This window comes from Lagenorhynchus albirostris, chromosome 2 (genome assembly GCF_949774975.1).
Source record: "Lagenorhynchus albirostris chromosome 2, mLagAlb1.1, whole genome shotgun sequence".
NCBI lineage: Eukaryota > Metazoa > Chordata > Mammalia > Artiodactyla > Delphinidae > Lagenorhynchus > Lagenorhynchus albirostris.
The window spans coordinates 5635440-5649293 of NC_083096.1; the positions used below are offsets into that span (position 1 = coordinate 5635440).

The 13854-nt window shown below is 35.3% G+C and overlaps 1 protein-coding gene and 1 non-coding gene across 5 annotated transcripts in view; one reads left to right on the top strand and one right to left on the bottom strand.

The window, feature by feature from the left end:
* KCNT2 (potassium sodium-activated channel subfamily T member 2) overlaps positions 1-13854 on the top strand; it is a 372961-nt gene that overhangs the window by 68774 nt on the left and 290333 nt on the right. The gene's annotated exons all lie outside the window — the stretch shown is intronic.
* Positions 5395-5499, bottom strand: LOC132516547 (U6 spliceosomal RNA). Its single transcript, XR_009539374.1, has one exon. It is a non-coding gene; the product is annotated as a U6 spliceosomal RNA (small nuclear RNA).

Here is a 13854-nt window from a genome sequence, read left to right on the forward strand (position 1 = left end):
ATTTGATTGGGTAAAATAATATTTTAAAAAACTATGAAAACAGATCTTCCTTAAGTGACTTACTGTAGAAGTTCAATGCCAAGAATAGGTTTTTAGTATTTTTATTTATTAGTTACTATTGTTTTCTCTAATTCCCCTCATATACTCATTTTCATGGCATATAAAAGTTCTGCTTATTTAATGAGCAACTTCATGAAATTCCTTAAAATCTATTGCTCAGTGGATGGCCTTGGGCCTTTACTAGAAATGCTGAAAATTTGGACCCAGTCCAGACCTACTGAATTAGAACCTGCATTTTATGAGATTCCTAGTTGATTTGTATCTGTTTTAAAATTTGAGAAGTGCTACCTTAAAATACTTTTCCTTGGGCTCTACCAGACTGGAGTTTACTTTTAATATGTTACCTTATGAAATTACAAATTTTTAATAATAATGTTTTAAAAAATAGCTGTATTGTTTTTGTATAAATTATACGTTTTTTTAAGATATAAAGATAATACAGAGAAATGGAAATAAGGAAACTCACTCAACCACTCAGAAATAACATTATCATATGATAATTTTAGACATTTCTATATACAGATATAGATGTAGCTATAGGTAGAAAGATGGATGGATGGATGGATGGGGAAAGGACGAGAGAGAAAATTTTACTGAAGTGAAATCATGCTATCTATAAAACATTTTAAAATGAAAGATACTAAGTTATTTTTTTCTGAAATCGGAATTATTGAGAATTTATAAATACGAAGAAATTTAAGTGAAATTGAAGGTATTGCTGAACTTGAAGCAAACTTTTCTTTACAAGGAGAGGTATTAGATTTTAAATGTCTTCTAAAATGTAATAACATTGTGTTTCAAGTTTGGACATCTGTTGTCTGTCCAATGAAGGATGAGGAAATAAATATCATTGCACTGCTTTGCACTTTCACCTCCCGATTTTGTTTCTTCAAAACAATTTTTTTTGCAATGCCAAGGTTTCTAATATTCACGTTCCATTCTACCATCATGATTTTAATAATTGTTTAAGCTTACTACTTTATTTAGGGGTACAATTATCTTATCAGTAGTACTTACAGCATCTCCCATCCTGAATTTTTATTTTGATTCATCTCTTAAATGCAAAGATTTCATTAAATATTACTATTCTCTTCCCAAGACAGTCCAACGAGTATTGTTTTCTTTAGCTTCTTGCATGCTTGAGAAGGCATGTTGTCCTTCTCCTGGAAGGCCAAAGTGCATGGATATATACTTTGTTATTCTTTGATGCTTAATACTGGTGATACTGCTGTGCTTTCAGAGATTATTTTCTGGAAGAAATCTCAGAACAGTTTAATACACCTATCTCCCCCTTCTTGTACTTAGGGAGTATATATACAACTCTTTTTCTATGAAGTTTAGTAACTTTACCAGAATATCTTAGCTTTACTATCAATATTTTTGTGGTGCACAGTGTGCCGTAAGTTGCCGTAGATTTGAGTTTCCTTTACTTCAGTACAGTTTTCTTTGATAAAGTTTAAAATTTTTTTCTCCATTTTACTTGTTCCGTTTCTTGGGAACTCTATCTGTGTGTTCAGATTTGTTTGTTCTTCTTCTGTTTCAACATAGTAATAACCAGCTTTGTTACGAATGGGAGATTTCATCACTCACTCGACACTGATGTGTAGAGTTTTCCTTCTGTACTATGTCATTACCCTTAGGAATTATCACCAATGTTCTATTTCAGAGACTGATGAATGTTCTGAACTGTGGCCACAGGGTGCAAGCAGGGTGGCCACAGGGTGACTTGGAAAACACTCAGAGTTATGGGAAGATGTCCATCTGTTGATAATATAAATGTCACATTGTTGGCTGCTATCACTGGAAGGCCCATATGGCCCAGAGACGGCAAGTAGCTCATTAGGCTCCCCTCTCAGAAGATATATAGTTTCCTCTATAATAACGACACATGGTATGATATCAGGAGTACAAGCAACAAAAGAAAAAAAAATAAATTTACCTTATCAAAATTAAAAAATTGTGTGTTTCAAAGGTCATCATCAATAAAGTGAAAAGATAATCCATGGAATAGAAGAAAATATTCCCAAAACATATATCAGATATTCTAGATATTTATAATCTACAATAGATGCACAACTTTTACAACTCAATAATCAAAGGACAAATAACCCAGTTTTTAAAAATGGGCAAAGGATCTGAATAGGCATTTCTGCAAAGAATGTATACAAATTGGCCAAGAAGCATAAGAAAAGATAGTGTTACAGCCATCATGGGCATGGAAATCAAAACCACAGTGAGAACCTCCTTTCCACCTACATCAGTGTCCTCATATATTGCTGGTGGGCGTGTAAACTGGTGCAGCTGCGTTGGAAAGCAGTCTGGCAATTTCTGAAAAGGTGAAACACAGATTTACCATATGACCCAGGAATCCTAGGTGTACACTCAAGAGAAATGGGAACATGCGTTCATGCAAAAACTTGTTCGTGGGTGTTTATAGTAGCTTTATTCATAATAGCCCCCAAATAGAAACAAGCTATGTGCCCATTAATAGATGAATGGGTAAGTGCAATATGATATATCTACCCAAAGAATACTGTTCAGCAATATGAAGGTATTAAGTACTTGTACAAGGTACAACATGGATGAACCTTGAAAATATTATGCTAAATGAAAGGAGCCAGTCACAAAAGATTGCATATTGTGTGGCCCATTCATATGAAATATTCAGAATAGGCAAATCTATAAAAACACAAAGTATCGACAGATTAGTCTTTGCCAGGGTCTGGGGTGGGTTGGGAGTGGGATGTAGAGACATTGCTCATGGTGGATGGGTATAGGGTTTCTTTGGGGGGCTGAAAATATTCTAAAATTAGGTTTGGTGATGGTTGCGCAACTCTGCTAATATACTAGAAACCACTGAATTGTATACTTTAAATAGGTAAATTTTGTGCTATGAGAATTATATCACAATACAATCACTAAAAGAAAAAAGCCAAGTGGAGTGCAGTCTTGCTCCCAGGTTTCTCTTTGGTCCCTCATGATATTAGCAGCTTCCCAGTCAGACTGTTTCCCCAAGGTCATGGCTCTGCTTATACTCTGGTACCATTTTTCTGTCCCTCTTCCCCTCAGTCCAGGTGGTTCCTTTCATGGTCCTGGTGAAGATCAGAGCTAACACATGGAGGTGGCTTTATTCTTCCCTTGCTTTCTTTTTAATATTACAGTCACTGCATCATTATACCCTGCTTGTCTCCCAAAGCCTTCTTTTTTGCTTTCCAAAAACCTCTGGTGAAAGTAAAAATCCAAACCTAGACAATTTTTTTAATGGTTGTTTTTGGGATTAGGGTTGTGGGAAATATCTCATAATTCACAGGAATTGTAATTCCTGCTAGTAACTTTTGGCATGTTTGGAGAAAACAGAAATATATTTGAACCAAATCATGTTTTCCAAGCCTGCTAGGCTTCTTTGAGAAGTCCACTGGGCTTTTTTTTTTTTAATCTTTTGCTAAGAATGAAATGAGGATTGATTTTTTTCTCTTCCTCTTGTCCAGGAAAACATTTCATAAATTTCAGAGTTAAACCCACTCTTCTTATTTTGTGGTCAGTTTTTATTCCAAAGTTTTTTCCTCAACTGCTCACATCCTGAGAAAAATTTCACTGTTTAGTCTCACAGGAGACATTATTTGTATTACAAAACAAATTTGATCATGTATAATGAGACATAAAAGTGCCAGGCCTGCTGATGCGCTTTAACACTGCTTAGGGCATTCTTTTTTCAGTGAATTTTATGTCTGAAAACAAATTAGGAAGAAAAGACTACTCAGTGAGAATATGGAATCATATCAAAGAAAGTGTTCAAACCATCAGAGAGTTTCTGACATCCAGCAGTTCACTTCCAGACTAGAGATGTATTAGGCAAATTTATTTCCAAATAAATTTGGAAATCTAAAATTCTAAATCTAAAATTCCCCAAGATGCCCTTTTACGTTTATAATTGTAACCCCATTTATAATTAAAACACTTCTGTTAGTTTGGGAAGAGGGTTATTAGAACTTGAAATATATATGTATAAATATTTTTACATAATTAAAGTTGTATAATATATATTATATGTTATAATTAAAATTATATAATATATATTATATATAATTATAAAAATTTATATAATTTCTCAAAAATAATTTTTAATATGTAATACATTCACATGGTTTAACATTTTAAAACTGTGCAAACAGGAATAGAAGAAATAGAATGAAAATTCTCCCTCCTCCCCCCCACCCCCTCCCAGTTTGCATTTCCAAAGACAAGCAGTTTAGCTGGTCCTTTGTTTCTGGTATATGGTTCAAGAAACATTCTACAAATTTGGAAGGATATATATATATATATATATATATATATATATATATATATATACATATTTCTTTTTTTCATCTTTATACAAATGCTAGTGATTATATAGTCTATTTTGTACATTTCTTTTTTTCACTTTATACGAAGTCTTGGAGATGTCCATTTTTCCAACATGGAATGGTTCCTTAAAGATTAAAAAAACAGGGCTTCCCTGGTGGCACAGTGGTTGAGAGTCTGCCTGCCGATGCAGGGGACATGGGTTCGTGCCCCGGTCCGGGAGGATGTCACATGCCATGGAGCGTCTGGGCCCGTGGGCCATGGCCGCTGGGCCTGCGCGTCCGGAGCCTGTGCTCCGCAGCGGGGGAAGCCACAACAGTGAGAGGCCCGCGTACCGCAAAAAAAAAAGATTAAAAAAACGTAAGTTAAATGTACTTTACAGTTTTTAAAAATTAAGTTTCGTTTTTGTCTGGACTCCTTTTGTCTCGCAATATTTTCTTTTTCATTATATTCTTACTTTCACAGATTTACCTTTGAGAGTATTAAGATGGTAGTGTGATGTTTTAATTGCTATTCAATCTGACAAAATTTATCTTTCTGTGGTTATACCAGAAGAAACTTCTGATTGATAATCCCTCATGAGATGTACACAAGACATTTTGCTGAGATTAAACTTTAGTCTTCTGATTTCAGAATCCTCACAACTGCAGTATGTTAAAATGTTAATTCTCTAAGATATTGCTGAGAGACAGATGGGATAATTATCTACATATCAAATATAATTGTTTGGAAGTTACAAATTAAATCATGAACCAAATTTCTTATGCATGAAGCTTAACTCTAGTGAATTCCCTTGAAGAATTGTAAGTCAATAGCTTTCAAGACCACTACCACTATATTTTAAATGAATGGTTTGCTTACATGTTAGCTAAATAGTTATATTATCAATTTATAACAATACAAAATATCTCACAGTATTTATTTCTGCTTTCACTTTGTTCCTTGGTGTTCTACCAGCTTTTTTCTTTCTGACCCTTCGGATCTCTATTCCTTGGTTATTTTCTCGGCTTTGTGGAACTCTGTCATCTTTGCACAGGGACCATGCTTATCTTCTCTGCATGGTTCCAGTTCTGGTAGATCTGATGCCTAAGTGAGCATTCTGAACTCTGGACCAGGTTAAATCCTCCTTCTATATGTTTCCTTAACTCTCCTCTTATAACACATATGCCAGCATCTTCAGTATCCATCATCCTTTTTCTTTTTTTTTTTTTTTTTGCGGTACGCGGGCCTCGCACTGTTGCGGCCTCTCCTGTTGCGGAGCACAGGCTCCAGACGCGCAGGCTCAGCGGCCATGGCTCACGGGCCCAGCCGCTCCACGTCATGTGGGATCCCCCCGGACCGGGGCACGAACCCGTGTCCCCTGCATTGGCAGGCGGACTCTCAACCATAGCGCCACCAGGGAAGCCCTCAATAATCATTTTTTTTTAGTGTCCTGACATCACCTCATCTCATAGGATATGGATTAGTTTAAAGTCCAGGGTGTATTATCAGATAATTAAAACAAATCCTCTATAATCAAAAAGTGAGTCTCTTAAAGGTCTTGCTAAAATGTAACAAAATAGGTTATGGCAGAAGATAGGATATTCTGCTTGCTAGAACAGGAATCAGCAAATTTTTCCTATGGAAAGGACCAGATATTACCATAATTAGTCTAGGCCCTGTAGGCCGTAAGGACTCTTTTTTTTTTTTTTTTTTTTTTGCGGTACGCGGGCCTCTCACTGCTGTGGCCTCTCCCGTTGCGGAGCACACGCTCCGGATGCGCAGGCTCAGCGGCCATGGTCCGCGGGCCCAGATGCTCCATGGCATGTGGGATCCTCCCGGACCAGGGCATGAACCCGTGTCCCCTGCATTGGCAGGCGGACCCTCAACCACTATGCCACCAGGGAAGCCCCGTAAGGACTCTTTTACAAGTAGTCAACTCTGCTGTTGTAACTTAAAGAGCATCTGTACACAATATGTAGATGAATGAACATGTTTGAGCTGAAATAAAACTTTATTTATGGACATTGAAATTTGAGTTTCATATGCCATGAAATATTCTTCTTCTTTGAATTTATTCCAGACATTTAAAAATATAAAAAACATGCTTTGTTCACAGGTTATAAAAAACACAGGCAGTGGGCGAGATTTGGCTTCTGAGCTATTGTTTGCTGACCCCTGAAGTACAGCAAAATATGTTGTTGGGTTCTGAACACAATTCATTTCATTTTTAACTGATGTTTTTTGCTTTAGTGTATTCAAAATACTGATTATTAAATATCTTAATTTTTTTTTGTCTTATATGTTCAATTCAATATATTAGGGAAGAAGACATAACACTTTCGAGTGATGATTAGATGCTAGACACTTGGTACTTTATCTCGCTTAATCCAGTTACCAACACTATGAAGTAGATATTATTTCTATTTTATAGACGAAGTAATGAAGAAGAGGATTAGCAACATTTCCCCTATGTACTAGCTAGGGGATGGACTGTAGTGTTTTGTTTTTTTTTTTGCGGTACGTGGGCCTCTCACTGCTGTGACCTCTCCCGTCGCGGAGCACAGGCTCTGGACACGCAGGCCCAGCGGCCACGGCCCACAGGCCCAGCCGCTCCGCGGCATGTGGGATCCTCCCGGACCGGGGCACAAACCCACGTCCCCTGCGTCGGCAGGCGGACTCTCAACCACTGCGCCACCAGGGAATCCCTGGACTGTAATTTTTAACAGAGGTTGATCATACTCCATGGTTATAGAACTGAACAACAACAACTACTATTCAGTCACATAAATATGCTGCTTCCACTTGGCACCATTCTATGCTCATGGAACTTAGGTGTTCAAAGTTTTGTTGCTGTCTGTTGGTAGGTTGATGTTCAGTGCTGCTATTTTCACAAACATATAAACAGGAAAATTGAATTCATAGTGACTTTCATTACGTAATTTTCACCTGAGTGATTTTACTTTATCTAGCTTCCCTTTTAAGGGGAATTGGATTGGAAAATTGGCAAATGGAGTTTAAAATAGAGGTTTTTTTTTTTTTCCAAATATGGTCCCTGACTTGCAGTTATATGTATAATTTAATTTTTCTTTCTGCAATTTCAGTCTGTTTCCTCTTGCATCCTCAGATGTTCAGAACGTTGGATGACACCCGATATCAGGGGATTGTTTTTCGCAGTGGTTAGAGGGAGAATGAAGTGTTTTTCTGGAGGGATTATAACATTTGTTAAAGCATGCGCTCTTTCTCTGGGACTTAAGATAATTAAGAGTGTGATCCTTTCATCCCAACAACAGCATTGAATTATAGCTATAATGTTGAGAGTAAAATTCAGCTACCCTTAAAAAGGGACTTCAACATAGGAAATGCATTTTACTTTATTACTATTTAAATTTAAACAAACCTTTGTTGAATAGATACTGATTTATTGCATAGAGATTATTTCAGAGTATTTTACGAGTTTATTAAATTATTTAAACAGGATTGTTTCAGTAAAAGCAAAAACTAGTAGCATGCCATTATAATTAATATTATCACTTGTTTGGAAAAGGTTAAATTTTCATTTTGCATTAGAATCTTGCACTAATAGCTTGAAATATGCTAACCAATTGGATGATTATGACCTTCAACAGTCATCTGCCATGCTGTTAAGACATTCTCTCTTTAGCCCTGGCAAATATACATTTTAAAATCCTTTTAGAGATTTGTGGGTTTATCTCCGGTGTACCAGAGCATTCTGTAATTAAATAATTAAATTATTGATTCCAAATCATAGGGCTTTAGAGATCAGACAATTTCTTTAATTTTAATGATCATTTAAAGGCTAATAATTAGAAGGTTCACTTACTGACCTGTAGATGTCAGAGAAAAAATTTATTTCATATCTGCTTCCACAATTTAAAGCAGAAACTAATACTAAGATCATGCCATTGCATTTTATTCTATTGATAAGAGTTGCAGTCATTACTTAATGACTATAAAGGAGGAGGAAAATCCCCTCTTTGTAAGAAGAGTAGTTCATTTAAAATAAAAACTAAATATTGTGTATGATGAAATTGAAAATATTTGTCAAGAATGTGGAATAATGCCGTTCTATGTAAGAGACACTAATACCCTTAAAAACATTAGCTGTTCTTATTTTTAAACTTTTTTACAGTGTAAGATATTAATATTTTGATATTTATTCACAGAAGTCAGAAATTTATAGTTAAAACATGATAAGCATGTTGAAAATTATTAAATATACCAATGATTATACTTTATGTATGCATAATAATGATTTCAGAAAGCCCTGTGAGGGAAGGCATAGTATTCTCAGCAGGCCATACAGTGCCCAGTACATATGGAGTACTCAAATGTTTATTGAATGAATGAATTAATGGCACTGATATTCTATCTACTTTGTTTTATCCCCCCCAAATCTTTTTTTCTCATATCCTTTTGTCAATCCTCAGTAAATAGTCCTATTATTTTTTTTAATAACTGAAGAAGCTTAGTTAGTTTATAATGGATAATTTCTTGAAATATATTAGTTATTTAAAATTATTCTTTGTATTCATTTCTCATTTCTGTCTTCAGGAAGTTATTTAACAACACTTTGCATGAAATACATGAAATGCCCTCACTTCAACAAAATATAAAACTGTAACATAATAAAACATGAAGAGGGAGTTAAAGCCATTTATTTATTTTTCATTCAAATAGAGATACATTTCATGGAAGTGCATATTTCATTTCTGAAGCTCTAATCCTCTGAATACATTTTTAAGTTAATTTTTCAGCTGGGTGGTGCTAGGATAGTAAGCAGAAGTTAGAAAATTTTGAGACTAATGAATCAAGATAGTCAAATGGTATATTGAAAACGGAGTCTTACAATTTAGTAAAATCTCATTTTAATATGGCTTGACATTATATACAGTTGTAGATACTTCAGATTAGGGTTCCCTATGAACATAATTACCTATAACTTGTGTTACATATAATATCCTTCTCCTATCAGGTCATGATGCTACAAAACCAAGGTTATAAAAATGTACGAAGAAAATGAGCATGACTCAAAATCATTTTTTGGACTGTTTTTAAAGAGCCCAATTTTACTACATTTTCTGAAATACTTATTAGAGTTGTTTTCAGTTGTCTTTTTTCATTGGAGTTGTCATTAACTGATTCAGGTGGTTTGGATTTCCCACTTCCTATATGCTACTGATACTGCCTTTATTATTTTTTTTAATTGAAGTACAGTTGATTTACAATGTTGTGTTAGTGTCAGGTGTACAGCAAAGTGAGATATATATATACATATGTACATGTATATATATTTATACACACACACACACATTCTTTTTCAGATTCTTTTCCATTATAGATTATTACAAGATATTGAATATTGTTCCCTGTGCTATACAGTTGGTCCTTGTTGCTTATCTATTTTATATATAGTAGTGTGCATCTGTTAATCCCAAACTCCTAATTTATCCCTCCCCCCACCTTTTCCCTTTGGTAACCGTAAGTTTGTTCTCTAAGTCTGTGAGTCTGTTTCCATTTTGTAAATAAGTTCATGTGTATCATTTTTTGTTTTAGATTCCACATATTAGTATGATAATCTCTAGGTCCATTTATGTTGCTGCAAATGGCATTATTTCATTCTTTTCTATGGCTAAGATTTCTTTGTGTATATATACCACATCTTCTTTATCCATTCATCTGTCGATGGATACTTAGGTTGCTTCCATGCCTTGGCTATTGTGAATAGTGCTTCTATGAACATTGAGGTGCATGTATCTTTACAAATTATAGTGTTCTCCAGATATATGCATAGAAGTGGGATTGCTAGACCATATGGCAACTCATTTTTAAGGAATCTCCATACTGTTCTCTGTAGTGGCTGTACCAATTTGCATTCTCACCAACAGTGTAGGAGGGTTTCCTTTTCTCCATAAGAAGAGCTCATCAACTTGATTATTTATCAAAGCATATTAATAGAGCGGGATATTATCCTATAAACATCCCTTTTTACATGCAAAAGTTCAAATAGAAAGCAGAGGTAATTGATTTTGGCTCAGCCGCAGGGAATCGTTAAATATATTGAAAAGTGTGTTCTGCTGATAAATTATTGGAGGTTGCAATATAGTTACAATTTTTTGACTTTTTCTTTTTATTTCATTTAATAAATATTTATGCACACAGAATCCTGCTAGGTATACTGAACATTCTAGTATGAAATAAGAAACATATGGTGGTCTCAAGGATTCTGTCTGTCTTCTCGTTTATCTCCACATTTTCCTTCCTTTCTGGTTAGTAAGACTCATGTTCCAAGTTTGAGCTCAGAAATGTTAAAGGGCTCCAGCATATGAAGTTTAAAAATGAACTTAGCTGTTGAATGGCTCTGTTGATTTAGTTCTGGAAACTCAAATGATGTCCAAATACATTACATGGAAATGGTACAAATCACCTACTTTTCCCTGCTTCTTGCTTGGCTACTGTTGGTGTTGATGATACTATTCAGAGTCAGAATGAGTTGTTCCTGGCAGCGTGCAGTGTTAGCCCAAACTCTGATGTTTTGAAAAGATATTTCATGGACTAAAGGTTTAAGTCAGAATATTATTTCTGTTGATCCTCATTTGCAGTCACTGTGAAATAAATGAATGTGAGCATGTGATAAGGCATTTCTTTCCTAAGAGGGAGAAAAGACTAATGAAGGCTTTGTTTACTAAGAAAACCCACTTTACTGTAGTATTGAGCAAATGAAGCTAAATCACCAATTTGAGGATTTTGATGGCTTATGCATGGGCAGAGCAAAAAAGTTAGTTCACAGATAAGCCTACCTAGGTACTCTCTGCCATCACTTTATAAAACTTCTAAATGCTAGGAAATACTGCTTCAGCTGTGCTTCTGCACTTCCACCAGCAGCCATATGGTCTAATTACATTAAATTGCTGGAATAAAGGCATCTCTGATTACTTCATGGAGAGAGACTGTAGTACAGCCTGACTAGAGATCCTGCTATAATCATCTTGGAACCCTTGAGTTATTTTTGTTGTTTCAATAAACTTACCACAAATCTACATTTCTTAGTGATAATACTGGGACGCCTTACTAAAATGTCTATTTGCTGTGGGGTAAAATTTTATTAGCCTTGTGTGATAATGATGGTTATCTTAAGAATACCAGGCTAATAAGGATATGAGAAAGAAAATCGAGAGGCTACTATGTCAGTTTCTATATTAGGTATTGCACACGCATTCTCATTTCGTTCTTGTTAACATTAGGAAGTAAGAATTACTACCCCCATTTCACCACTTCGAGGAAACTGTGAGTCTCAGAACAGTTAGGTAACCTTGGTTTGTTCAAAGTCCTATGGGACTAGCCAGTCTATGCAAGTCCTGTGGCTCTGAATTTTGTCCATTTCCCTCAACATTATAATCCTCAGATGGTAACCTGTTCTCTAGGAAGTCTGCTTGGGGATTCTGCTCTGAGAACTGTGGGACTCCCTGATGGGACTGGTGGAAAAGTATGGGTCCAGCTCCGTTGAGTTGAAGAAAATGCCTCCTAAGCTCTGAACAGCAAAGCGCATACATTGTACTAGAAGGAATGACAGAAGCAACCTCCAGAGACTCTGCAGAAGGATATAAGTTATAGGATAACTTAATAAGGATATTAGGTAATAAGGATATTAATAAGGTAAATAAGGATATTAGGTAATACAGTGCTTGATCTATAGTGATAAGGTCAAGAACTTATGTTTTGTAAAATTGCTATCTACAGTAAATATTTGGCCTTTGATTTATTCTTCTAAACTTCTTTTCTGAGCTTAGCAAATAACCCTGGGAAGCTGGTAGGGCCTGAAGTCTAATTACCTGAACTAACGAGTAAGTAGCATTTAGGATGAGGAGCTCTCAATTCTGACTCTGGATGTCATGTGATTTCCAGCATGACGTACTTTAAAATGACCTCATGTCACCAGAGAGCAATTATTTGGATCTTTGTAAATGACATCCAGAAAGTCATTTTGAAGGGATACACATTTTAGGAAGTAAAATCATGGTCAAACTTTGTGATAGTGATGTCACTTGGTACAACTGGTTCATTTTCTTTAGTTAGTGCTTTATTTATTTATTAATTTATTTTTTAAAAATTTTTTGCGGTACACGGGCCTTTCACTGCCGTGGCCTCTCCCGTTGCGGAGCACAGGCTCCGGACGCGCAGGCTCAGCGGCCATGGCTCACGGGCCCAGCCGCTCCGCGGCATGTGGGATCTTCCCGGACCGGGGCACGAACCCGTGTCCCCTGCATTGGCAGGCGGACTCTCAACTACTGCGCCACCAGGGAAGCGCAGTGCTTTATTTTTATTACATAAGTAGTACGTGGTCACTACGGGAAAGGTGGAAAATAATTGATTGACAACAACCACCAGAAACTTCAAAAAACCCACAAAAGCATAATTTCATCAATGCTAATAACTTGGTGTATAACAATCCAGATTTTTTTTTTCTATTTTGAAATGTATGGGCTTTATCTAAACAGAATCAAACGACAATGGTATTTGGTAACCTATTTTTGTTTGTTTATTTATTGGTTTTCCACTTAATAATATATTATGATTGGCTTTCCATCATTATTTGTGATGGCTTACTCTTCCATATTATTGATGTACCAAAAATATTTTTATCTGATTTTCTATTATTGGGCAGTTACATTGCTTTGATTTTTCACAATCCAAGCAAGATTATAATGAGTGAGGCTACAAAAGAAAAAAGTTTATATACTTCTGTGCACCATTGTTATCATATAAATTGCTAATATCTTCCTAACATTATCACTGCCTTTTAATGAGACTTGTACATTTTATGTATGTCTGTATTTTTATTAATTCATACATATATATATATATTTTTTTCTTTCACATACTCTGCCATTCCAGTTATGCCTAGAAGAACCTTCTCCTCATTTACTGTGTCCCTCAATATGTCAGCCATTTTAAAGGGCCATGCTAAACAATAATGTCCTCTTGGAATTTAACATTTAGTGTGTATATATTTTTTAGTTGCAGAAAGCCCTTGCTGTTTGAAATATGATCACTCATATTGTTCTGAGTTGTAAGGCTTGTGTGTTTGGTAGCATGGTCTCAGTACCATGGACTTTTCTGAAAATTAGCATCTGAATTTGTTTTGTTTTCAGCATGAAAAGTCTGAATTTATAACAAAGACCTTTTTCTTGAGGATAGTGTGATACTTTCTCTTTTTTTTTATTATTGAAGTATAGTTGATTTACAATGTTGTGTTCATTTCAGTTGTACAGCAAAGTGATTCAGTTATACATATACGTATCTATTCCTTTTCAGATTCTTTTCTTTTACAAATCTATTTTTTTCAAATTCTTCATAATTTACCAGAGAAAAGTTTATGTATTTTCTGAAACAAGTGATATTTCTATATTTTGAACATCAAACATCCCAAGACTAAATACAGATAAATAG